A 27,533-nucleotide genomic window follows, 5' to 3' on the forward strand; every position below is an offset into this window, starting at 1 on the left:
GTTCCTGACCTGTTTTCCATTGTTTTTGTATGTGTTTAGTTGGTCAGGGCATGAGTTGGGGTGGGCATTCTATGTTATGTGTTTCTATGTTGGGTTAAATGTGTTGCCTGATATGGTTCTCAATTAGAGGCAGGTGTTTGACGTTTCCTCTGATTGAGAACCATATTAAGGTAGGCTGTTCTCACTGTTTGTTTGTGGGTGATTGTCTTCCGTGTTTGTGTTCGTCACCACACGGGACTGTTTCGTTTGTTTAGTCTGTTCCTGTTCGTGCGTTCTTCGTGTTATGTAAGTTCTCATGTTCAGGTCTGTTTAATGTCGTTTGTTGTTTTGTAGTTTGTTCAAGTGTATTTTCGTCTTTGTTATTATTATTAAAATCATCATGTCTACATACCTCGCTGCGTGTTCGGTCCGATCCATGCTCCTCCTCGTCTGAGGAGGAGAACGACGTCGACAGCCGTTACATAGATGCCATTCCATTTACTCCGTTTCAGCCATTATTATGAGCCGTCCTCCCTTCAGCAGCCTCCACTGATTAGTTTAAATTAAGCAGCATTACAAAACAGAAACATACATGGAGATAAGACAGATATTGTGCACTTCGTTAGTCCACTTCCGTTCCAAAGCCTGCCGGCAGGTACAAAACTAATGATGTTGTTGTTCTGTTCTATGTCTATTTAATTTGAACTAATTTACCCTAGAACTGAAATAACAGTTGCTAATAATACAGTAAATCTATAAATTATTTGTCATAAATGATGGTTTCTCTAGCTCTATTTATCTCTTAGTAATTAGGAAAAAAACAAAAAGTGTTACTTTCATCTGGGTTCTTCCCTACCAATCAAAAAATTGTTAGCTGACATCAGTGGGGATTTTAGCATGTAAATCTTGGTGGGCCAAAACAAAAACAAGTGGGATGCATGCCAGCAAAGCCACTGCACAACACAACACTAAACAATACATTAATTGCACTATAACGGTGACAAACAGTGCCCACAAACTGTTAGGGCCTACATAAAGCTGTCCCAACAGCAGAGTCCCAACAGCAGCCCCAATACCTTTCCACTGCTATACCTGGCTTTCAGCTGAGCCTTGTCTGGCAGCGAAACAGTTAATTCAGCCTCATTTACCGCCTTATAAAAAACATAGCTGATATGGCTGACTTGCTTAAACACGTGATTTTTACTGACAATTGAGATGTACAAACTATGGCATAAAGGGACGACAAGCGGATAAGAGGCAATCCGTTATATTGATTAAGACATTCATGAGCGAGCGACGACGGACGTCGTCAATATAACTATTTGTTCAGCACTTTTGAAATGTACAGCGACAGAATTCAGAACATGGGCCGTTCTTACAGTGTACTCCCTGTACAACAAGTCAGAACTGTAGGATAAATAAAGGGGGCATATAAACAGACAATGAAAGCTCTTACAATATTCGATGATTACATTTCTCTAAAACAGGTTATAGGCTACATGTGCACCACCAAGTTAGAACAGTAGGTGAAATTAAGAGGTGCAAATACTATCAGTAGCACTGTCAAAGCTGTACAAAAAGGTTTGCAAACAAGCACACACCGGCCACGAACGATGTGTTTACAATCCTGCGTTGTTGAAAAGAGACCAAATTATTAGGGTGAGGCACATGGGCTTCTAACAGCTTACTACACAACATACACTTAGTATCACTCTCTTAGCTACAGTATACATATCTCCCTTGCATATTACATCATTTATGCAGCAGCATACAAGACATTTTTGGACTCACCTTGTGAAAGTGGCGTGGCGGTCCTTTGTGGGCAAATTTTGTCATCAAACTTTATCATCAAAGTCTGGCATTCTCTAGATTTACGGTTACAAGAAAAGGATGTGAACCCTTTGGAATTACCTGGATTTCTGCATAAATTGGTCATAAATTTTGATCTGACCTCTAAGTCACAACAATAGACAATCACAGTGTGCTTAAACGAATAACACACAAATTATTGTATTTTCTCGTCTATATTGAATATATAATTTAAGAATTCACAGTGAAGGTTGGAAAAAGTATGTAAACCCCTAGGCTAATGACTTCTCCTTCTCCTAATGACTTCTTCAGCTAATTGGAGTCAGGAGTCAGCTAACCTGGACTCCAATCAATGAGATGAGATTGGAGATTTTGGTTAGAGTTTCCCTGCCCTATACAAAACATTCACAACATTTTTGTTTGCTATTCACAAGAAGCATTGCCTGATGAGAACCATGCCTCGAACAAAAGAGATCTCTAAGATTAAGAATTGTTCACTTGAGGGGCCTCCCGGATGGAGCAGTGGTCTAGGGCACTGCATCGCAGTGCTAGCTGCGCCACCAGAGTCTCTGGGTTCGCGCCCAGGCTCTGGGTTGTGCTTCGGAGGACGCATGGCTTTCGACCTTCGTCTCTCCCGAGCCCGTACGGGAGTTGTAGCGATGAGACAAGATAGTAATTACTAGCGATTGGATACCACAAAAATTGGGGAGAAAAGGGGATAAATGTAAAAAAAAAAAAAAAAAAAAATGTTCACTTGCATAAAGCTGGAAAGGGTTACAAAAGTATCTCTACAAGCCTTGATGTTCATCAGTCCATGGTAAGACAAATTGTTTATAAATGGAGAAAGTTCAGCACTGTTGCTACTCTCCCTAGGACTGGCTGTCCTGCAAAGATGACTGCAAGAGCACGGCACATAATGCTCAATGAGGTTAATAAGAATCCTACAGTGTCAGCTAAAGACTTACAGAAATCTTTGGAACATGCTAACATCTCTGTTGACAAGTCTACGATACGTAAAACACTAAACAAGAATGGTGTGCATGGGAGGACACCACGGAAGAAGCCACTGCTGTCCAAAAAGAACATTGCTGCACGTCTGAAGTTTGCAAAAGAGCACCTGGATGTTCCACAGCGCTACTGGCAAAATATTCTGTGGACAGATTAAATTAAAGTTGAGTTGTTTGGAAGGAAGGAACACACAACACTATGTGTGGAGAAAAAATGGCACAGCACACCAACATCAAAACCTCATCCCAACTGTAAAGTATGGTGGAGGGAGCATCATGGTTTGGGTCTGCTTTGTTGCCTCAGGACCTGGACAGCTTGCTATCATCGACAGAAAAATGAAATTGAAGGTCATCAGAAGTTGGGTGATGAAACAGGACAACGACCCAAAACACAGAAGTAAATCAACAACAGAATGGCTTCAACAGAAGAAAATAAACCTTCTGGAGTGGCCCAGTCAGAGTCCTGACCTCAACCCGATTGAGATGCAGTGGCATGACCTCAAGAGAACAGTTCACACCAGACATTCACAAGAATATTGCTGAACTGAAACAGTTTTGTAAAGAGGAATAGTCAAAAATTCCCCCTGACCGTTGTGCAGTTCTGATCCGCAACTACAGAAAATGTTTGGTTGAGGTTATTGCTTCCAAAGGAAGGTCAAGCAGTTATTACATCCACTTTTCCACCCTGCACTGTGAATGTTTACACAGTGTGCTCAATAAAGACATGAAAACGTGTAATCGTTTGTGTGTTTTAGTTTAAGCAGACTGTGTTTGTCTATTGTTGTGACTTAGATGAAGATCAGATCAAATTGTATGACCAATTTAAGTAGAAATGCAGGTAATTGCAAAGGGTTCACATACTTTTTCTTGCCACTGTATGGTGGGAATTCATGTTAATTCATGCTAATGTTAGTGGTTGCTTTGCAATGCTTGCAGTTAGCCACTGATTCCTTACAAACCACTCATTGTTGAATTTGCGATTTCCAACTTGTTGTGTTATCTTTACGTCCAATGGCTGATGAGCCCCGAAAAGTTTTATCTATAATTTCTCTTCATTATTTCTCTTCATATGACAAGGATTAAAAATAATTTGCCAGTAGATTGTCGACTTGATTCATGATGATGGCTGCTGGCTATGACCTTGAAAGTAAGATGTTGACATGATCAGTCCAATCAAAGCTACTGTACATATAATGTGATTTGATGTCATTTTATCTGTCGCCAATGACCTTGAGCCTTCTTGGAAGGGCACTTGTAATATAACTCTATGGCAGGACCCAAAGGGCTGAAATTTTGGCTGTCTTCCCTTACTAAGGACTTAAAGTTGGCGATGACGTAGTGTCCCCATGAGTGACAAAACACTGAGCCAATCACGGCGCGATGCCCCTATTTTCTGATGGCTCGCCCCACCTCCACAGAAAGCACTGAGCTAGGCTGAATTCACCTGCATTTTGGAGCTGCCTCACTCAAGAAAGCAAAAAAGAGACCATGTTTGTATGCGGCTTTATAAACTCGACGCGTTTCGACGCATGGCCTTCGCATGGCCTTCGTCAGGGAGTACTCCCTGACGAAGGCCATGCAGCCGAAACGCGTCAGTTTTTAAACAACTTTGTTTCTATTGAACATGCCATACTAATAAAGGCCTTTTAATTAATTATATGAAGAGTGCCTTGGTCCTCCTTTCTTTTTGATGACCAATTTACCCCTTTTACCAAAGAGCACCTTCTATCTACCAAAATATACTATAGTGTACCTTAGTAGCGCTTCCCTTCCTCCTCTTTCTACTAGATATATATATATTTTTTACATTGTTTGTAAACTGTTATGTGACACATATTAATGCCAAAATAACCTGCAAAACAGGCAAGCCCCCCCAATTTTTTTATTTTAATTTTATATCAAAACAGGTGGGGCTCTGCCCTGAATGACGGATCGTCACTGGCTGACATGGCTAATTGAGTGATTGTCAGCGACTGACATAATAAGAGAAAAACTGCTGATGCACAACCACATTTCGAAATTGCACCTGGTTTATTCTACTATTCTTACTTTCATTAGTAAATTGAGACCCGACTGAGTAAAAAATAGTTGTGTTGTTGTTGTTTTTTACGTCTGCATCGGCCCTGTGTCCAAGATATGGTAGCTGGAGCAGTCGACACATCACGCGCGTCGCTGGGAGTTCCCTTGCCCCCTATAGCACGCCCCTCCGTCTTTCGTCCGCGCCTTCCCGGTCGTGCCTCCCATCTATTCTCTCGCGCCATCTCCCGGGGAAAAGAAGCTGAGGGGCGGTGGCGGCGTCGGTGTAACGTTGCTTCGCTGGCCTGTAACCTCAATGGTCCACATCTAGACTGAAGACTGACAGTTGGACCCGACAGGACAGGTAGCCTTTATTTAATTGTTCTGCATTCTCTGGCAGTTATATTGCAGTGTATGGGAGGCACAGGTGTAGCCTGTGTATCATGTGAGCATGACATTGTAGCCGACACCCGGAACGTTTTGTTATTCATACAGTAGTGGAAAATAATGCCTGCACAAAACCGTGTGTTGACACCTTCCCATATAGGCTACCGGTGTTAAAGCCACCGCCGGTTTCTTGGAAGGATTGCAAGGGTGTTGCCAAAGGTTCAGTGTGTGCAGTATGATCGGTCCGGTGTTCAATCATATGCCAAGACCAACATCCTTCTTCATGTATGATATGCTGGGTTATAATGCAGTGTAGCCTACGATAGCTAGTGTCAGTGTTGCTTATAGTAATGTATATTAGGCTACGCGCGTAACAATGCGTTAGGACCCTGCGAGTCAGATGCAAGTGTGTCAAATCTGTTGTCCGAAATATTGTAATACCCGGTATTGAAATAGGCAATTGACCCATCCAGTAGACTGTGGTGCCTACGGCTTTACTTGTGTGTGTTTTACATGATTCAAATAGCCATTGTCTCACCTCTAGACAAGAGAATGAAGCCGGAGTATTGGTGCGGGTGTGGCAAAGGGGACAAGCAGCATGCGCGCCAATCTGTAAATGATCGTGCATGCTCTGGGTAGGCAACAACTGTGTAGGCAAAACGCTAAATAAATAGTTTAACTGAAATCGTTCAAAATCAAGAAAAGAAGGTAGAATTTAGAATCCTCGAGATGCACCTGCTACAGAATAAGTATATTTGAAAGCATGGATACATGTAGGCTAGCCTAGTTTTGAGTTCACAACCACAGCTGTAATCTGTGGTAGCCTATTCAATGGTCATTTAAATTAGGTAATGACATAGCCTATTACAAATATACAAATACCCCCCCCCCCCCCCCCCCCCCCACCTATCTGCTGCTGCATCCCCCTTCCAACAACGGAGCCTTTTTGTCCCGCAAATGTTCTTATTTTGGATGTGAGTAAAACACCCATCATTCATTGTTAACACATCATATTCACCACCAACTTGTAATTAAAATACAATTTCTGAATGGGGTTTGAGTAGCTAGGCCTACAATAAAAAAGCAGACCCCTCATAGGTAGATGCTTCCATTTTTCAGTGTAAGCTACATTTGCACTCACTGGAAGTTTGTTTTTTCCCCAACCAGACAATTAAGTGAGTTTTAATATCAAAGTTGCAAGATGTGAGGCTTTCCCATTAAGAAATGTACAGTAATGTTGTCAGGTATTTATGGAATTTACATCAGGGATGATAAAATATCACACATGAAACAACACTTAGAAGACAATGACTGTGCAAACGACAATTGTTCTTCCGAGACAGCGCCACAATCTAACTGTTCAACAAACAGAATTGTAAGACTGATGTTTGAGCGGGCAATAGTTGTAGGCTTGATTAAATATTGTAGAGACAAGCCAAATCTAGGTGAAAATGTATATTTTTGTATGACGGCTGTTAGAGAACATTATACACTACATGACCAAAAGTATGTGGACACCTGCTCGTTGAACATCTTATTCCAAAATCATGGGCATTAATATGGAGTTGGTCTCCCCTTTGCTGCTATAACAGCCTCCACTCTTCTGGGAAGGCTGTCTACTAGATGTTGGAACATTGCTGCGGGGACTTGCTTCCATTCAGCCACAAGAGCATTAGTGAGGTCAGGCAGTGATACTGGGCGATTAGGCCAGACTCGCAGTCGGCGTTCCAATTCATCCCAAAGGTGTTCGATGGGGTTGAGGTCAGGGCTCTGTGCAGGCCAGTCAAGTTCTTCCACACCGATCTCGACAAACCATTTCTGTATGGACCTCGCTTTGTGCATGAGGGCATTGTCGTGCTGAAACAGGAAAGGGCCTTCAACATTGAGATCAGTGTATTACAGCAGCTAGCTCTTACTGGTGAGCTGGTCAATACATACTTTCATTGCATCAGACTGAGCTTACAGTACCAGCTACCGACTCATGCCTCCTCTAGTCTCACAACACAGTCCTATTTCTTACTGTCTGGATTCAATCTGATCTTCTTTTGGATCCTCTCGTTCTTTCTCTCCTTGCTAATCTACTGTCTACTCTATAGTATTCGACTGAGAATCTGTGTGGGTGTCAGTGATCAGTCTAGTGTGTGTGTTCACTCACAGTGCTTCTCCACTGATCGCGCACAGCAACTGAAGCAGGATTTCACATCATTTCTCTGTCCCCCCTATTTGGGGCCTGTTCAGAGGGAGGCAAGCCTGCCACTCCTCCATCCCTCCATCTTACCTCTCCTTTATTACTGCCTGTTTCTGCTTCTCCAGAGTGCACTGTAGTCTTTGTGCCAACCAGTGTCATTGTTCTGTGCCCCTCGTGTTATTATGTCTCTCTGCAAAAGAGGGGTGCTTATGAATACTATTGGTTTGGGGATAAGGGTTATGATCAACACATAACACCTCCAGATACATACTATATGAGGAATTGCTGTACAGGAAAATTCCTACAAGAAATATTCCTAAAAGCGTATGGTTCAGTTAGTTTCCTTGTGAAAATTGCATTTTATGTTCATGTCACATGGAACACATTTCCCAGAAATAGAAGCCAATTGTCCATAGAAGATAGTCGGGGTCTTGTATGGTCTCTGTATGTATACCACTTGTAACCTTTTCTGTGCAATCTGTCACTTCCACATGGGCCCTGGAGGGAGAGGTCACATGTTACATGTACACTTTTACAGAGTATGCTGTTGGTGTGACTCTTGCCTAGGTAATATATGCAGCAGACTAAATAGTTTGGAACAGTTCGTGCATATATTATGACGACATTTTCTGACGTTATTGTTCGTTTTCGACTTCGGCAAGTGTTTCTTCGGCTGTTTCGGGCACACAAACATTTTTTGTGAAGGCAAGCTAAAGTCGTCAGCCGAAGTCTACACACCCTCGTTGGCGATTGGTCAACTGAAGGAATTCTTCAATGACGTGTCTGTTGTCATTCAACAAGAGACGACTCGTCGTCATGCAATTTTTTTTCGGTTTGCCTATAGGTGCCAGCCAAACTGTAGCATGCTAACGCCTTTACAGTCATGCATGACACACTCAGACACACTGCCTCCCCTGTGTCTGCTCCATGTCATTACATGATTGATTTTCATTCCATCATATTTCATTGAATCTGCTGGAACAGTTATTTGTTCACAGCCATATTGAATTCACCACTAGATAAACTTACAGAGTCATACAATTGATTGTAATAAACAGTCATTACACATTACAATTGACAGATGTTTATATCTTTCGAATGACGACATTGTGTTGGCTTTACGCCATTGAGAGGTAGCTAGATGACTGTACTACATCAATTTACCTCAGGAAGACAATGCATGTCCAAGATCATTCTCGTGTCAAGCAATATTGTCTCGAAAGACCAACAAAGGATTTTGCTGCTACCTGGCACATTCCTCTTGCAATGGCTGTTTGCTTTTGCAGACACTGTTTTGAATGTTTGATTACACTAACTCACAGTCTGAACAGCTATTGGTTCACAAGTGTTATGCTCATTGCTCACTATTTAGGTCAACAAATTAATATGAAACAAACTGCCCCAGTCATGATGTAGCATGTGTATTACATCTTCCAATTAGAGGAACTAATAAACTATGAGCCTATCCTGTATTTGTCTATGACATCCTCTGCTAAACTAGCTGCTCACTATTTTGATAGTGTGGCTGCATGTACCTATAGAAAGATAATTCATTATATTTTTATGATTGCACACATCTGTACATCAGCTAACACCAATATAGCCTACAGAAAGAGGTTCTGTTCCATGTCCTGTGGAAGGTTCCCCCACTCGACTGCACATGTGCGCCCACCTCTACTACAGTAGGTAGCTCGAGCCAACTTCCACTCAGCATAGATTGATGGACTGGCCATAAACTCCATTAGAATAAAATATCTGATTAATACAGCTCCGATAGTGTATGGACCGGCATACTAAACAGGCAAGGTTGTGTGAGGAAGATCCCGTGATTGGCCAACATTGAGAATAAATAGGTTGGGCTCTATAATCATGTGGATTGAGGTCTTTCACTTTATGTGAACTTGATATTTATTTTATTTATCCTTTATTTAACTAGGCAAGTCAGTTAAGAATAGGGTTGAAAAGGGTCAAACTTTCCAGTAAATTTCCGGAATTTTCCATGGGAAGTTAAGCTCTGGAATTTGGGGAATTTTGCTTAAATTCATCAAAAAGTTAGCTTATAACAGTGAACCTTTTTTGTGGGATACACATAAGGCAATTCTAGGTTTTGTGGCATATTAAACTTTCCCCAATTCAATGGAATCTCAACCCTCTGCATGCACAGTGCATTCTTCCATCACATGTCCAGTGCACTTTTCCATCACATGTACAGCTGATTCTCAAGATCTTGCACACTAATGAGATGCTATTGAGCCCACACCACTACACTGTCTGGGCCAAGGACTACATGCTTTCTGGTAAGTTTTGATTACAATACTGGGTGAGGTGAATATATTTGATATGACATAGATCATTTTTTCTAAACTAGTAAATAGTAGCCTACATCAAAATGTGTTTAAATCATTTCTAACTTGTTAACAATTTCTGCTAGGTAGTTTTTGCTATAATGTGGGTTTTAGCTTGCTTGAGCCTGCTAACTGAGGAGTGTTAATTCACCTGTTTCTATACATGTTTCATTTAAAAACATTTATCTAACAAATTAGTTGTTTAATCTAACTGCTTAACTATTTATCTGTACATGGAAATGTATTTGTTTTTTTTAACATTTTTTTTCTAATCTTTACAGGAAAATGCCACAGGCTGATGTGTGGAGAAATTTCACTCCAGCTAATGTAGAAGGAAAAGCTGTGTACATTTGCAAATACTGTGCCAAATCATATGTGAAGAATGCAACAAAGATGCAGAATCATCTGGCCAAGTGCATGAAGTTCCCTCAGTGCTCAGTGTACAACAAGCAACCTCTGACAAAAGTTCCACTACTTATATTCGAGGAGAAAATTATGAATCAGACACCTTATCAACAGCAACAGCTCATGGTCCTCCTGAAATCAGAAGTTTTTTGACTCAATGGAGGAACGTAGTCAGAGAAATGCTGATGAATTTCTTGTTAGAGCTTTTTATGCAACTGGTTCACCTCTGGTGCTCACAGGCAATGTGTAATGAAAGAGATTTTTGAATGTTCTTCGCCATCATACACCCCTCCAACCAGGCATGCTTTATCTACTAATTTGCTCGATGCAGAGTTCAACGGAGTTCAAGTGAAGGTCAGGAAAATCATAGAGAAAGCTGACTGTATTGCAATCATCTCTGATGGGTGGTCGAATGTTTGTGGGCAAGAATAATTAACTACATCATCTCCACCCCTCAACCAGTATTCTACAAAAGCAGAGACACAAGGGACAACAGACACGCCGGTCTCTACATTGCACATCAGCTGAAGGCAGTCATCAATGACCTTGGACCACAAACAATTCTGCGAACATGAAGGCTGCTTGGTCTAAAGTGGAGGAGTCCTACCCTCACATCACACCCATTGGCTGTACTGCTCATGCATTGAATCTGCTTCTCAGGGACATCATAGCACTCGAAACAATGGATACACTCTACAAGAGAGCCAAGGAAATGGTTAGGTATGTGAAGGGTCATCAAGTTATAGCAGAAATCTACCTCACCAAGCAAAGTGAGAAGAATAAGAGCACCACATAAGAGCACCACACATCCGTTGGGGTGGTGTTGTCATGTTTGACAGTCTCCTGGAGGGGAAGGAGTCTCCAAGAAATGGCCATATCACAGTCTGCCGATATGGAAAGCCCCATCAAGAGGATCCTACTGGATGATGTATGTTGGACCCCAATTATGCTGGCAAGATCATCATGTCTGGTGCAGAGATCAACAAGGCCTATGGTGTCATCACTACTGTGTCTGGCCACCTTGGCCTGGATGAGGGCAAGGTTCTTGGCAGTTTGGCGAAGTACACTTCCAAGCAAGGGCTTTGGGATGGAGATGCAATATGGCAGTCGTGCCAACATATCTCATCAGCCACCTGGTGGAAGGGACTTTGTGGATCTGAGACTTTTTCTCCTGTTGCCTCCATCATCCTCCAAATCCCACCAACATCAGCCGACTCAGAGCGCAACTAGTCCTTGTTTGGGAACACACACACCAAAGCACGCAACAGGCTGACCAATACAAGGGTTGAAAAATTGGTGGCCATCCGGGCAAATTTTAGGCTTTTGAGCCTGACAACGAGCCATCCTCAACAAGGTTGGAAAGTGACAGTGAAGATGAGGCCTCAGAGTCTGATGTTCAAGAGGTGGACATTGAGGAGGTCCAGGGAGAAGACATGGAAGCCTGAGAGGAAGACAACCAAAACTTTAGTTTCTAGACTTTCGTTTTACACCTTGTATGTTGAAAACGTTTTTGGGAGATGCGATGGATCATTCAATATTCCCTTTCTTTTGTTGTTCAGTGAAACCATCCCATGTGAAGAGTCAACTCATTTAATTAAAGTTAAATTCGAAACTAAATTATATATATTTTTTCTATTGGAAGGATTTAATCATTTGCAATTTTGTCTACTTATGATAAGGTAAAATGTTTATGTTTCTGTCTCCATATGATATGGTAAATATATCCAATGTAAAAATACATCTACATTTAAATGGTATTAATATTAATTTGCACATGTTTCCGTTAATTCCCATATATTCCCGTTAATTCCCACAAAGTTTCCACCTGAATATTCCTCAAAATGTGCAACCCTAGTTAAGAACAAATTCTTATTTACAATGATGGCCTAATCGGGTCAAACCTGGACGATGCTGGGCCAATTGTGCGTCGACCTATGGGACTCCCAATCACGGCCAAATGTGATGCAGCCTGGATTCAAACCAGGTACTGCAGTGATGCCTCTTGCACTGAGATGCATGGTCTTAGACCACTGAGCCACTCGGGAGCCCTTGATGGGACCTAGATATTGTTAGCTTGCCAAATAATGGTCTTGTGTAAAATACAAAGTGCAATTTTATCCCACTATTGCCATCATTGATAGTAATTTCAGAAGTACACTAGTAGTAGTAGCATCAGCAGCACCTCAAAATGCCATGAGCCAATTCTTGAGACTAGAATGCCTCCAGCCTCTGAGGTTGGCACCATTATCAGGGCAGATCAGAGACTAGGTTTGTGTTCATTGGGCACCGAACTGAAGAAAACTGACCAAAAAAATGAATGGACCAGTAAGCACTGAGGTTGTTGTGTCTGGTTAAAGCAGGCATGAGAGAGATATATTTTAACATGCAAAACGAGCCTTAAAGGTAGACTCAGCGAAATTACATTGCCATGAACAGCACCCCATATATTGAGATGAGCAAGATGCATCACTTCACTCTCACATAGTTACACACAGTATTTGCACATGTGCATGGGTTCGCTTCATGGTGTTTACACCCTGGTAGCCAAGGCACCAAAACAGGAAAAGTTGAGCCTCACGCTTCAACACTCTTAGTTGTTACGGAAAGGTACCCGCTATGCTGTTTACTTTCTGCATCTATGTCATATCGCTGAGTTTACCTTTAAAAGATGCACACCAGCGATTAAAAAAACAAAACGTTTCCTGTTAAAAAACAATATCAATGAATAAATACGGCAATGTACAAACACTTAATGGTAATTTTTTTGAAGACATTTTTTAGACACAAGTGCTTCCTATTGGACAAAACATAATCCTAAACACAACCAAAGCAAGCATCCAAAAAGTTTGTAGAGTCACAAGCTTGATGTAGTCATTGTGTGCTAGGAATATGGGACCAAATACTAAACTTTGTACTACTTTAATACACTATAAGTGAAATTGTCCAAATACTTATGACATTTTTAAACGAGGGGACATTTTTAAACGGTGAATCAAATATGTATGTATATACCCTAAAATAAAAGGTGACATTCTATACTGTCACCTCATATATACTGTTACCTCATATAAAACATTTCTCCCCAAAAATGCTGGAGTATTGAGGCCCAATTTCTTTTTATTGCATCACTGTCCAAATAGATACAGAGGTGAGTGTAAATAAAACCAACATCTATTTGCACCTCTACCTGTCTGCCTGAATCTTTGCCCTTACAACTGCTACAAGGTATTTTACAAACAATGAATTCTCCCTAATTGGAGGGAGATAGACAATACATTCGTGGAGAGAGATGACCTTATCACAGTCCTCGCCTTCTTCTTGTCTTTCGTATTCTGGACTGGTTCTTAATCAGTTATGTTTAGGGCTGTTGTTGGTAGACCTAACAGTTGTATGTTTCTATAAATTGAACCATGTATTTTGCATTAAGATTATTAGGCTATTGCAAGTATCAGAGGGGAGAGACCAGAGACAGCGTATGATTCTCAGCAGTGGCGTGTATTCATTCAAATTATGGACTTGGTGGAAAGACGATTGTCTTTTGTATTCTGGACTGGTTGTCATTCAGTTATGTTTAGGGCTATTGGTAACAGTTAATTATTTCTGTACATTGAACTGTGTATTTTGCAATAAATAATGTTATTTAATGCATTTATTATTAGGCCTTTGTAGTTATTTATTATAATTTACATTGACCTGTTCCATAAGAAAAGGTTGCTGACCCCTGTATTATAGCTTCATGATATCTGGACAATCTTTCATATGCCAAACCTTTTTGTCTCGTGCTTTAGACCCATCAGCTGAAATGTTATGGCAAACTGTGTTTGACAACTAGAGTCTTCACGCTGTCTTCCATGTGCCTTCCCTCTCTGCTGTGACATGACACTGAGCCACCATGTTTGATAGATTCCTCCTGCCACCTGCTGAGCAGTTGAAGGATTGGCCCCAGGGCTACAGAGACCTGCCCTAGCACGCATCACATTTTTGGGGCCGCAAATTGTCAGGGTCTCTGTAAGGAAGAGGGCATGATGACAGATAGGCACCGTCAGGTCATGACGGATGGCACATCATGGCACATCATTCTGCAGAAAATGACCCCCCCCATTATTTCCGTTACAATCTGGGCATTTATCTAAACGCTATCTACAATCGACGAGCCTCTGTTGTGCTACCATACGATATCTATACTCAACCTCCATTGTTTGAAAGTGACATTCTGCAGTATGAGTTAGGAGTCTTTCTACTACAGCAGATATATGGTTTCAACATGTCATTCATACTGATGTATCGTTTCAACGGAGCTGATGCAAAGTGGGGATTGTTATCTGGGCTCTGTCTCAGGAATTGAGGGCAGAACAGAGGTCATCTCACAGACATAACCGAGTCTCTGATTGACATTCCAGACTCACAAAGTTCCAAATCCCTCACTATCCCTTCCCCTAACACTCCATTGTTTGCAGATCTGTAATGTGTAAGCAAAAGCCGGAGGCTCCACCACACACACACACACACCACAAGGGGTGTATGTACAGAGCAGATATTAATAAGCTCCCAGACATTACTTGAAATGTCAAAACGTACAATAGATTAATTGGCCGACAACACAATGCCAAGTTGGCATAAAGAGGACATTGAAATCCATTGCCCAGCCCGGTAAACTCTATTTTACTACATGCTGGTATTGATGCATGGACTGGGTTGGATTTTTACCTTGCCTTAAATAACGGTATTTTAATGTTTAGTTTCAAATCAAATCAAATTGTATTAGTCACATGCGCCGAATACAAGAGCTAATGTGCGATCCAGAAAACAGCCGGTAGACCCAGAGTCTATGAAAGCAGGAACTGCCCATTGCCCAGAAACACTGGAAACAACTCGGAACCCCTCCGTCCTCTCACGACGACGTTCCCGAAGCCGATTGTCAATTCGGATGGCCAGAATGATAAGTTCATCCAGAGTGTCGGGGTTGTCCCGAGAAGCCAGTTCATCCTTGAGAACCTCACTGAGTCTGTTCAGAAAGGCTGAGTGAAGTGCTTCTGTATTCCAACCGCTCTCAGCAGCGAGCATCCGAAAGTCAATGGCGTAATCAGCTACTCTCCGGCTGCCCTGCCGAAGCGCAATGAGTCTTTGAGCAGCATTCCTGCCACTGATGGGGTGATCAAAAACCCTCTTCATCTCCTGGGTGAAGCTTTGCCAATTAAAACAGATGTCTGATTGCTGCTCCCATATGGCCGTGGCCCAGGCCAGAGCCCGTCCTGAAAGCAAGGAGATGACGAATGCCACTCTGGAACGCTCGCTGGGAAACGTTGATGCCTGCAGCTCGAAGGCCAGCGAGCATTAGAGCAGGAACCCATGACACCTCCCAGGAGGCCCCTCATAGCACTCCGATGCCGGGAGATGAGGCTCCCGAATGGAGGAAGACGCTGGGCTGGTAGGGAGTGGAGGACTAGGAACAGCCACAGCAGCCGTTGCTCCCGTCTGTCCTGTCTGCAGAGCGGACACGAGTTCTTAAATCATCCGACAATGTCTGCAGCCACGCCTCATGGCAACGAATCACAGTTTCATGGTGGGTGAGAGCCGACTGTAAATGGTGGAGTTCGGTATGTTCCTTGGACGACTGAGAAATCTCTGCTTGGTCCATTGTAGGCTTAGGTCTACTGTAACAATAGTACTAGTACAAACTCGAACCAGAGAAACACAGCAAGCAGAGGTCAAGGTAAATCCAGAACTTTTACTTAGAGACTTAACAGAAGCAAGGCAACCGCACAAGAGCACACTAATAACACATGAGACCTAAGCAAAGATAAAGGCCAACAGAGGAACCTAAATAACAAGGCAACCAAGTGAACAGAGAAGGTAATAAAACACAGGTGAATCCGATAAGTAATAATCAGGGTAACTTGGAACCTAGAAAAAAGGGTAAGGGTGCCCTCCAGTGGTAACCTAAGGAAACAACAATCAAATGACACAGAAACTGTGACACTGTTGTCTCTTTACGCAATTGACGGGGATTTGGGCATGTTTCCGGGAAAGCAGTATGTCGTTCACGTCGGGCTCGTCGGACTCGTTAACGGGAAAAAAAGCTTCTGCCAGTTCGTGGTGAGTAATCGATGTTCTGATGTCCAGAAGTTATTTTTGGTAATAAGAGACGGTAGCAGCAACATTATGTACAAAATAAGTTAAAAAAGAAATTACAAACAACGTAAAAAAACAAACATAAAAACACACTCGTTAGGAGCACATAAAATGTCAGCCATCTTCTCTGGCGCCATTTTTACATGTTAAATGTAATATAAATGTTATTAACTGAGTGATGAAACTCGAAAAATTATGGCCATCATCCATTCTTACTGCTAGTAAGAGACTGCTAACAGTTGAGAACTGCTAATTTGCTAGCAAGCGCTTTGGGTGCGCACATGTACATTTTTTCCCGTTAGGCAGCGCTGGAGCCAAAAGCATCCTTGAAATCGGGACAATGCCCCTGGTGGCAAAAGTAAGAACTGACATTGAATCCATTAAAAATGCATGGTCAGAAGCTAGGTTTCCATTCAATTAAGGACAGATTTTTGAATATTCCAAAATCTGCATAAAGAAATGACATGCATTTTCTCACCAGTGGTTAGTTTCCACACGTAATGCACACAAAAAGTGCTTTTCCGCTTAATCTTTCATGTCCCGAATAAAAATCGAAACTTCTATGTATTTCCATTGCATTTTCAACTGATAGTTTTGTCACAAGCTCCATTAAAATCACAATGTTTTTGCCACTCTAGGGTCATGCACGTGTAACGGATGTGAAATGGCTAGCTAGTAAGCGTGTACGCGTTAATAGCGTTTCAATCAGTTACGTCACTTGCTCTGAAACCTAGAAGTAGTGTTTCCCCTTGCTCTGCAAGGGCCGCGGCCTTTGTGGCGCGATGGGTAACGATGCTTCGTGGGCGACCATTGTTGATGTGTGCAGAAGGTCCCTGGTTTGCGCCCGTGTCGGGGCGAGGGGACGGTATAAAGTTAAACTGTTACATTGATGCTGTTGACCCGGATCACTGGTTGCTGCGGAAAAGGAGGAGGTTGAAAGGAGGGTGAGTGTAACGGATGTGAAATGGCTAGCTAGTTAGCGGGTACGCGCTAATAGCGTTTCAATCGGTTACGTCACTTGCTCTGAAACCTAGAAGTAGTGTTTCCCCTTGCTCTGCAAGGGCCGCGGCTTTTGTGGAGCGATGGGTAACAACGCTTCGTGGGTGTCAGTTGTTGATGTGTGCAGAAGGTCCCTGGTTCGCGCCCGTGTCGGGGGCGAGGGGACGGTCTAAAGTTAAACTGTTATTCAAAAACATAAAATACCGTCAAATACCATAACACCGTAAAAATAAATAAAAAATATTGTGATATAATACAGTATTTTGGCCATATCGCTCAGCCCTAGCCCAGCCTCTAGTGTTCTGCAACATACTTCTGGCAATGATCTATGAACAGTAAGCTCAGCTGCTTTGCAGGCCACAACACCCACCTAACTGCCTCATTGCCTTTTTAATCAAGGGGATTTTCTTATCTAATCTGCTGTCATTACGTCACTCAGAAAACAGGGTTCCAAAAGGGTTCTTTGGCTGTCCCATTAGGAGAACCCTTTTTGGTTCCAGGTCAAATCCTTTTTGGTTCCGAGTAGAACTCTTTTGGGTTCCATGGGGTTCAAGACTTAATGACAAGGATCTTCTTTGAAGAGATAAACAGTCAAAAGAGTTGTGCACCTAAGCACCTGCCGTTCCATTCCCTATTATCTCCTCTAGGCTGAAGATTAAGTGTGCAGTGACCATAACAGATGTGGAGCTTTCAGTAATTGAGTTGCATTGCGGCCTAAATGAAAGAATTGATTGGCCCCCACGTCTTCACATGTGAAATGAGCACTCACGTTTCTGTCAATGATCAACTTCTAAGACCATTTCTCTTCACACACACACACACACACACACACACACACACACACACACACACACACACACACACACACACACACACACACACACACACACACACACACACACACACACACACACACACACACACACACACACACACACACACACACACACCTACAGCATATTACATTCTTAGAAAAAAGGGTTCTAAAAGGGTTCTTCGGCTGTCCCCATAGGAGAACACTTTTTGGTTCCAAGTAGAACTCTTTTTGGTTTCAGGTGAAACTCTTTTGGGTTCCATGTAGAACCCTCTGTGTAAAGGGTTCTACATGGAACCCAAAAGAGTTTCACCTGGAACCAAAAATGGTTCTTCAAAGGGTTCTCCTATGGGGACAGCCAATGAACCCTTTTAGGTTCTAGATACTGTATGTCACGGATCCCCCCGGCACTGATGCTCATTCTGTTCATCAATTCCGGAGATCTACGTCACCGGCTTTCTAGTCTTCACTGAACGGGATTCATTATCATCAACCGAGGACTGTCTTGTCTGATTACACACACCTGGTTCCCATTTCCTCTGATTAGTATGTTATATATGTCTTATATATGTCTCTCTCTCTGTCTTTGTCGGTTATTGTTCCCATGTCAGTTGGTCGTGTGAGTACCTATGCGTTGATGCAGCTGTTATGTTGCATGCTTTATATATTGTGTATTACGGGTATCATCCCGTGTTGTTCAACGAGGTTTACCGTCGCTCTTTTGTTTGGGTACATCCCAGTGTTTTGTATACGTGTTTGTTTTGGGTATATTAAAAACCCCAATTGTGTATTCCTGCACCTGGGTAGAGCTGGAGTTATGTTGTCAAAACGGCAGGTTGTCATTCGACCAGCTCATCAGCATGGCGATCCGGTTGGACAACCTCCTGCGGTCCCAAAGAAGACCTGCGAAGAATTTGGAGCCCATGGCTACCCCTGCTCCGTGGCCAGAGCCGATGGAGGTGGGCTCGGCACGTTTGCCTGAGGCAGAGCATAAGTGAAGGAGGAATCTGAGCCTCTGCTTCTATTGTGGAGAAAGGGGTCATTTCTCCCCGACCTGCTCTCTATTCACTAGCAGGTGAGGAGGTGACAAGCCAGGGAATTCCCCTGCGCCAACCCAGGTATGAGGCAAGGTCTCCTCTCCTTGTCGTTAAATTCCTTGAGTACACTAGCCCTTCACTCCCGTTAGCTCTGATTGATACCAGAGCTGCCGGGAATTTCTTAGATAGCGCACTGGCCACTGCATTATGCATTCCTTTGTTTCCCCTACATTCACCCATTCCAGTTCGAGCCCTGGATAATCGTCCAATAAGGACAGGGCTCGTACATCACATTACTGTTCCTGTTTCATTGCTGACCATGACACTCATTCAGAACAGATCACTTTCTTGATTATAGACACCCCCACGCACCCCATTGTTTTAGGTCTCCCCTGGTTGAGTTTGCATAACCCGGTTATTTCCTGGTCCGATAGGAGACTGCTGGGTTGGTCGCAGGAGTGTCAGGGAAGGTGTCTCGCGGTGTCTGTCAACACCACTATGGTGGAAAGTCCGGACTGTGCTCAAGTGGATTTACCGGAGGAGTACCAGGATCTGCACCGGGTTTTCTCAAAGACCCAGGCTACACGCCCTTCTCCCCAACGCCCCTGGGACTGTGCCATTGTCCTGATATTTGACGCAGCCCTCCCGAGAGGACATGTCTATCCTCTCTCCTATGCAGAGACCGAGGCCATTGAGGCCTATGTACAGGAGAGTCTCCAGCAGAATTTTTCCCACCCCTCTAAGTCACCAGCCTCCTCAAGCTTCCTTTTTGTCAAGAAAGATGGGGGACTGCACCACTGCATTGATTATCGAACACTGAACAAGGCCACCATCAAGTTCAGCTAACCTTTACCCCTCATTCCAACCACCATCGAACAAATGCACGGGGCGCAGTACTTCACGAAACTGGCCTTGAGGAGGGCCTACAATCTGGTGCGCATTCGTGCAGGCAATGAATGGAAGACTGCTCTTTACTCGTAATGCCCTTTGGCCTGTCTAATGCTCCTTCAGTCTTCCAGGCATCAACAAAGTGTTTCGGGACATGCTGGGACGGGGCGTAGTGGTCTATATAGACGACATTTTGGTCTATTCTGCTGACCGCGTCCAGCATGTCTCGTTGGTCTGGTCTGTGCTGAGAAGACTGTTGGAGCATGATCTATATGTTAAACAGGAGAAATGCTTGTTTTTCCAACGGTCCAAGTCCTTTTTGGGCTATCTCATCTCCACGGAGGGAGTGGAGATGGAGGAGCAACGTGTCAGCGCAGTCAGGTCATGGCCCATCCCCAACTCTGTGAAAGCAGTCCAGCAATTCCTGGGGTTCGCCAACTATTTCCAGAGGTTCATCCGGGGCTTCAGCACGTTAGTTGCGCCTCTTACCTCCCTGCTGAGAGGAGGTCAGCGGCTTCATTGGACGGCGAAGGCGGAGAGGGCGTTCGAGACGCTATAGGCACGTTTCACCACTGCTCCCGTGTTGGCACATCCCGACCCCTCACTCCCCTTCATCGTCGAGGTTGATGCCTCCGAAGTAGGAGTTGGGGCAGTGCTGTCCCAGCGTACCAGGAACCCTCCCCCCCAAGCTGCGGCCCTGCGTTTTCTACTCTAAGCAGCTGAGCCACGCCCAGAGGAATGATGACGTAGGGAACCGGAAACCTTTGATGGTCAAGAAGGCTTTGAAGGCGTGGAGGCACTGGCTGGAGGGGTCCAAACACCCTTTCCTGGTGTGGACGGACCACCGCAACCTGGAGTACATCAGGACAGCGACGAGGCTAAACCCGAGACAGGTTCCAATTCACCATTTCCTATAGGCCAGGCTCGCCTCTATGACGCAGAGGAGAGGCAGGGAGGAGACCCTCGTCATCCCTCCGTTCCGCATAATCGCGCCAGTGGTATGGGACGTGGACGCTGACATACGGCAGGCCCTGTGTTCAGAACTCGCACCTGCACAGTGCCCGGAGAACCGCGCCTACGTGCCCACAGGTGTGCCGGGTCATCCTGGGATAGGCTGTACCATCGCCTGCCTAACGGAGAAGTACTGGTGGCCCACCTTGGCTAGGGACGTCCGGGGTTACGTCTCTTTCTGCTCCATCTGTGCTCCGTCTACCCTGGTCTCACCTCTCAGTGGACTTTGTCACTGACCTTCCCCACTCCCAGGGAAACACCACCATTCTTGTCATTGTGGAACATTTTTCCAAAGCTTGTCGCATCCTTCCTCTGCCTGGGCTTCCGTCGGCCACGCAAACCGCAGAGGCTCTTTTTACGCACGTCTTCCGGCACTACGGGATCCTGGAGGATCGTGGCCCTCTGTTCACCTCACGGGTATGGAAGGCATTCATGGAACACCTAGGGGTCACAGTCAGTCTCACCTCCGGGTATCGGCCTCAAGAAAATATGCTGGTGTTGAGGATCTACCAGGATTTGGGCAGGTTCCTGCCGTGTTACTGTCAGGATCGGCCCGGGCGGATTTTCTACCTTGGGTGGAGTACACGCAGAATTCCCTCCGCCACTCCTCCACTAACCTCACACCCCAACACACACTGGAAAGGAATCAGCCGGCCCTGGCACCTTGTGGTGCTGGGAGTGGTGCTGGGTTCCTGCATTGGACATCCTGGACGCTTCGCTGACCAGGGATTTTTACTGTCGGCGCCCAGACCGTCCCGCACTGCGACCCTGTGGTCGTCCCACTGCTGGTGCAGCGTGTCAGAGGAGGGCTACTGTCACTTACCCCCCCGGCACTGATGCTCATTCTGTTCACCAATTTTGGAGGTCTACGTCACCGGCTTTCTAAACTTCACTGAATGGGATTCATTATCATCAACCCCAGACTGTCTTGTCTCATTACACACACCTGGTTCCCATTTCCCCTGATTAGTATGTTATATATGTTCCCTCTGTCTTTGTCAGTTATTGTTCCCATGTCCGTTGGTCGTGTGAGTACCTATGCATTGGTGCAGCTGTTATGCTGCTTGCTTTATATATTGTGTACTATGGGTATCGTCCAAATCCTTTATACCAGCTTTTTTTTCTAAGAGTGTAGGCTACCCATTGCATAAACATGACCTTACGGATGTAAAACTGCACAGTCCTGACATGTAGCTCACTCAAACTCAACACAGTTTCAGTTTGCAATTTACAGCCATTGTTGAGGAAATAAAGTAATTATACCCTATTTCTTATTGTTAGGTGCTGGTCATGAAGTCACTTCATAAAGGGTTCAAAGACACTCCATGTATTACTTTCTTTGTCCACACTGAGCTTTGAAATTGAGGGACTTATCACTAGACTTGGGCGCTATCCAGATATCATACGTTCCTACTGATCTTGTGCCATATTCAGTAATACTGGCACTGAACACAAGGGATGCTATTTTCAAACTCCACTGAGCCTTTGTAATCCGAAGGTTAGCAATGCTTATAAATACATGTAAAATCCCATAGAGAATGATAACAAAATGCTCACGAGCGCTACATGTTATACAGTCTCTGACCTGAAGTATTTGCAGGACAGACATCCCAGCTCAAAGTTATACAAGTAACAAAAAATGCTACTTACAGTTTGCTGCATGCACAAAATAAATATTAGACAGCAAGGCTCTTGATACAGGGGGAGATTCTCTGCTGTTATCAAGCGCAACTTGATTTTGTAAGAAGCTAACCACTTAGCTAGATAACTAAAGAGCTAATAAATTAGCTAAATTATCTGACAGGTATAATGTAGTACGCGATCTTCGGTATTTCCTAATGTATTGCACAAGTTGACTGCAGGTATTTACTTAAAGGGATACTTTGGTATTTTGCCAATGAGGCCCTTTATCTACTTCCCCAGAGTCAGATGGACTCGTTGTCACTCCCTGACCTTAGAGATCCTTATTATTCTCTATGTTTGGTTAGGTCAGGGTGTGACTCGGGTGGGAAAATCAATGTTTTCTATTTCTTTGTTTTTGGCCGTGTGTGTTTCCCAATCAGAGGCAGCTGTCTATCGTTGTCTCTGATTGGGGATCATATATATAAGTTGTCATTTTCCTTTTGGGTTTTGTGGGATCTTGTTTTCTGTTTAGTGTCTGTGCCTGACAGAACTGTTCACTTTCGTTTTTGTTTTTTGTTATTTTGTTTGAGTGTTTTTTGAATAAAAGGAATCATGAACACTTACCACGCTGCGCTTTGGTCTACGCTTCCTACCACCAACGAGAGCCGTTACACTCGTGGATACCATTTTTATGTCTCTGTATGAAGAAAGTAATTTTTTTGTTTTTTTGTTGTATGTTTCAGTATTTCATTTTTTACCCCTTTTTCTCCCCAATTTCATGATATCCAATTGGTAGTTAGTCTTGTCCTATCGCTGCAACTCCCATACAGACTCGGGAGAGCTGTGCGTCCTCCAAAACACGACCCCGCCAAGCCACACTGCTTCTTGACACCCTCCCCTAACCCGGACGACGTTGGGCCAATTGTGTGCCGCCTCATGGGTCTCCCAGTCGCAGCCGCCTACGACACAGCCTGGGATCTAATCAGTATGAAGTTAGTTTCTCGAGCCAATTCTAACTAGCGTTAGCACAATGACGGGATGTCTATGGGTATCTGCTAATCCTGTAGCCTTTTTTTTTTTTTTTTTTTTGGGGGGGGGTGGATCAGCTTAATATTGCGGAAAGAATGTTGCTTCCAATGTAATTGTCTGCATCATTTCCAATCCCCCATATTTTTTGGGGTAAATACCGTAATTGCTGGACTATTAAGCGCACCTGAATATAAGCCGCACCCACTGAATAAAAAAAAAAAAGTATTTTGTACATAAATAAGCCGCACGTGTCTATAAGCCGCAGGTGCCTACCGGTACATAGAAACAAATTAACTTTACACAGCCTTTAAACGAAACACGGCTTGTAACAAAAATAAATAGGCTTTAACGAAACACGTCTTGTAACAAAAATAAATAGGCTTTAACGAAACAGGCTTGTAACATTTTTTTTTTTTTTAAATATCAGTAAACAGTAGCCTACCAAGAAAGTCCTTGGTCACTATCTTCCTCCTGTGCACTGAAACCACTGAAGTCATCTCCTTTGGTGTCGGAGTTGAATAGCCTCAGAATTGCTTCATCCGATGTTGGATCGTTTTCATTGTGCTCTCCTCACTTTCATCCGGAGGCAAATTCCCCGCTGAGCTTATGCTGCCCTCTTCAATATGCAGCAGCTCCACGCTGTCAGGACCCACTGGCAGACTTGACCATAAGTCGCTCTTCGCATGCGGCCCGTTTTAGTGAAGGATTTCTCCCCACTTGTCATCCAATCCATTTTCTAGTTCGGGCCATCTGCTTTTCTTTCCTCTGAAAGCTTTTGTTGTCTTTTTGCACTAAGTCAGTTTCTCACGCTGCTGTTTCCAACGTCTTATCATCGACTCATTAAGGCCAAGCTCCCGTGCAGAAGCTCTATTTCCTTTTCAAACAGCCAGATCGATCGCCTTCAAATTGAAAGCTGCATCATATGCATTTCTCCGTGTCTTTGCCATGATGAGGGTGACAAAATGACTACCGTAATCAGAATGATGGAAAGTTTGAGCGCGCTCGATTTACTTCACATTATGTGACGGAGCTCAGTTTTTTGGCCGCATGAATTTGTGAAAGCGGGAAAAATCCATAAATTAGCCGCGTCATTGTATAAAGCGCAAGGTTCATAGCGTGGGAAAAAAGTAGCGGCTTATAGTCCGGAAATTACGGTATATATATCCATTCACGTATGCATACATATACACATATATACATATACATACACATACCTACATAGACATACATACTTTTTTTAAAGAGTATACCTTTATTATTATTCCCTGCAAACCCTACCACCGATCCCCCAATTGGAGTAAACTGATAAACATTTCTGTTTTTACCTTCAATTTATACATCTTATACACATTTTACAGACACAGTCTACTTTATAATAGTTCTCTCTTGTTTGTTCTTAGTCCTTCCTCTATTTCTGTTGTCCATCCAGTTTGATTTCCACTTGTAACTGTGCTATTTCACAATAGCTCCGCACCTATACACATTTCACAGATCCCGTATGCCCTACATTGTTTATCTTGTTATTAGTCCCACCCTTCAGCTCCACTCAACCTTTCCCATCTATCTTCCAACATCATCCATTTCGGATTTTTATTTGCCATATATTTTTCAACTGTGCTGTGATGCTTCACAAAAGATTTGAATCTTCCTATTCTCATAGCTTCCACAGATTGTAAATTAAAAATAAACATTTTTGCTAAAATAATTATTATATTATTGATTGATTGACTATGGCTTTTCAAATCCCCCAGTATTGCTATCTGTAGCGTTAGTTCTACGCAAATGTTGCAATTCTTCAACCATTCCTGGACCTGTGACCAAAAACGAGCTACATGCGGACAATACCAAAATAAATGGTCTAATGACTCTGCCTCCTCACAGCAGAATCTACAGAGCTGAGAAGATTGTATCCCCCATATATATAACATTCTATTAGTTGCAAGAATTTTGTACAATAATTTAAATTGAAAAATTCGAAGTTTTGAATCCGGCGTTGTTTTGCGTATCAATTCATAAACCATGTGCCATGGAATGGGTACATCGAAAATCTCTTCCCAACTATTTTGCAATTTATATGGCACAGCTGTTAGTTTTTTGGTCCTTAAATGAAATTGGTATATGTTTTTATGTATCACACTTTTCTTTAACCATTTATGTTCTTTAATATAAGGCCGACATACAAGTTCCTTACTTTTATCCCCTTCCACCTGCCTCTTCCATTTTTGTGGTAATGCTGCAATTAATTGGTTGTAATTTTGGGTAGAGCAGACATTTCCATATGTCTGTGTTAGCTCCATGTGTGACATTACTCCACCAGTCCTATTTATGATATCATTCACAAAAATTATACCTTTTTTAAACATTTCTTCGATAAATACAGTTTTTTTATCAATTACTATATTTGAATTTAACCACAAGATTTGTTGTACTATTTGTTCCGTCCTTTCAGGTGGATTAAACTGAAATTGCAACCAACTTTCTAAGGCTTGTTTAAAAAATAAAGATATTTTGGAAATTATTTCTTTTTCAAGCAACCGAAAGTGAGCAGGTGTAATCTGAATAAAGGGAAAAAGGCCCTTCTTGAACATAGGATGAGACATTCGTACCAATCTACTAGAGAACCAGTTTGGATTTAAGTATAACTTTTGTATGACTGATGCCTTTAGTGAGAGGTCTAATGCTTTAATATTTAATAATTTCTGCCCTCCGAATTCATATTCGTTATATAAATAGGCCCTTTTAATTTTATCTGGCTTGCCGTTCCAAATAAAATTGAATATTTTTTGTTCATATAATTTAAAAAGCAGGTCACTAGGTGTAGGTAAAACCATAAGCAAATAGGTAAACTGTGATATGATTAAAGAGTTAATTAGGGTGATTTTCCCACAAATAGACAGGTATTTTCCTTTCCATGGTAGCAAGATCTTATCTATTTTTGCTAACTTTCTATAAAAATTTATTGGAGTGAGATCATTTCTGTAAATGTGTATTTTTTAGTGATCCAATACGTAATATGGTACACTTATCATAATTTGGTTTTAATCCAGAGAGGATAGCAAATGTATCTAGATCCTCTAAGAGGCCGTGGAGAGATTCTAGTTGTGGTTTTAAAAGAAAACATGAATCATCAGCGTACAATGACACTTTAGTTTTTAGGCCCTGGATTTCTAATCCCTTAATATTAATGTTTGATCTAATTTTAACAGCTAACATTTCGATGGCAATAATAAATAGATATGCCGATAGTGGACAACCTTGTTTTACTCCTCTAGATAGTTTAAAACTTTCTGAGATGTAGCCATTATTTACTATTTTACACCTAGGGTTACTATACATAATTTTTACCCATTTTATAAGAGATTCCCCAAAATTGAAATATTCTAGGCATTTATATATAAACTCCAGTCGTACTTTATCAAAAGCCTTTTCAAAATCAGCTATGAAAACCAGGCCTGGTGTCCCCGATATTTCATAGTGTTCTATTGTTTCCAGTACTTGCCTTATATTATCTCCAATGTATCGTCCATGTAAAAAACCTGTCTGATTAGGATGAATAATATCTGACAAAACTTTTTTTATTCTATGCGCCAAGCATTTTGCTAGGATTTTTGCATCACAACACTGAAGTGTAAGAGGTCTCCAATTTTTTAAATGGACTGGATCTTTATATATACCACTTGGGTCCTGTTTCAGTAATAATGATATCACACCTTCTTGTTGCGTGTCTGATAATCTCTCATTTATATAGGAGTGATTAAAACAAGCTAAAAATGGTCCTTTGAGTATATCAAAAAAATGTTTGTATACTTCCACTGGTATGCCATCCAGTCCTGGAGTTTTCCCATCCTTAAAGGCCCCAATTGC

At 42.7% G+C, this 27,533-nt stretch overlaps 1 protein-coding gene across 6 annotated transcripts in view; it reads left to right on the forward strand.

Moving 5' to 3' along the window:
- Positions 1-4,808: 4,808 nt before the first annotated feature.
- Positions 4,809-27,533, forward strand: part of si:dkey-178k16.1 (band 4.1-like protein 1) — a 110,713-nt gene continuing 87,988 nt past the window's right edge. For 3 of the 6 annotated variants that reach the window (XM_055892344.1, XM_055892345.1, XM_055892346.1), the window contains exon 1: positions 4,809-5,175. The gene's annotated coding sequence lies outside the window, so the exon portion shown is untranslated. The remainder of the gene's footprint in view (positions 5,176-27,533) is intronic. The other 3 variants (XM_055892347.1, XM_055892348.1, XM_055892349.1) reach the window with 3 other exon arrangements.

Source organism: Salvelinus fontinalis, chromosome 31 (genome assembly GCF_029448725.1).
Source record: "Salvelinus fontinalis isolate EN_2023a chromosome 31, ASM2944872v1, whole genome shotgun sequence".
NCBI classification, from domain to species: Eukaryota; Metazoa; Chordata; class Actinopteri; order Salmoniformes; family Salmonidae; genus Salvelinus; species Salvelinus fontinalis.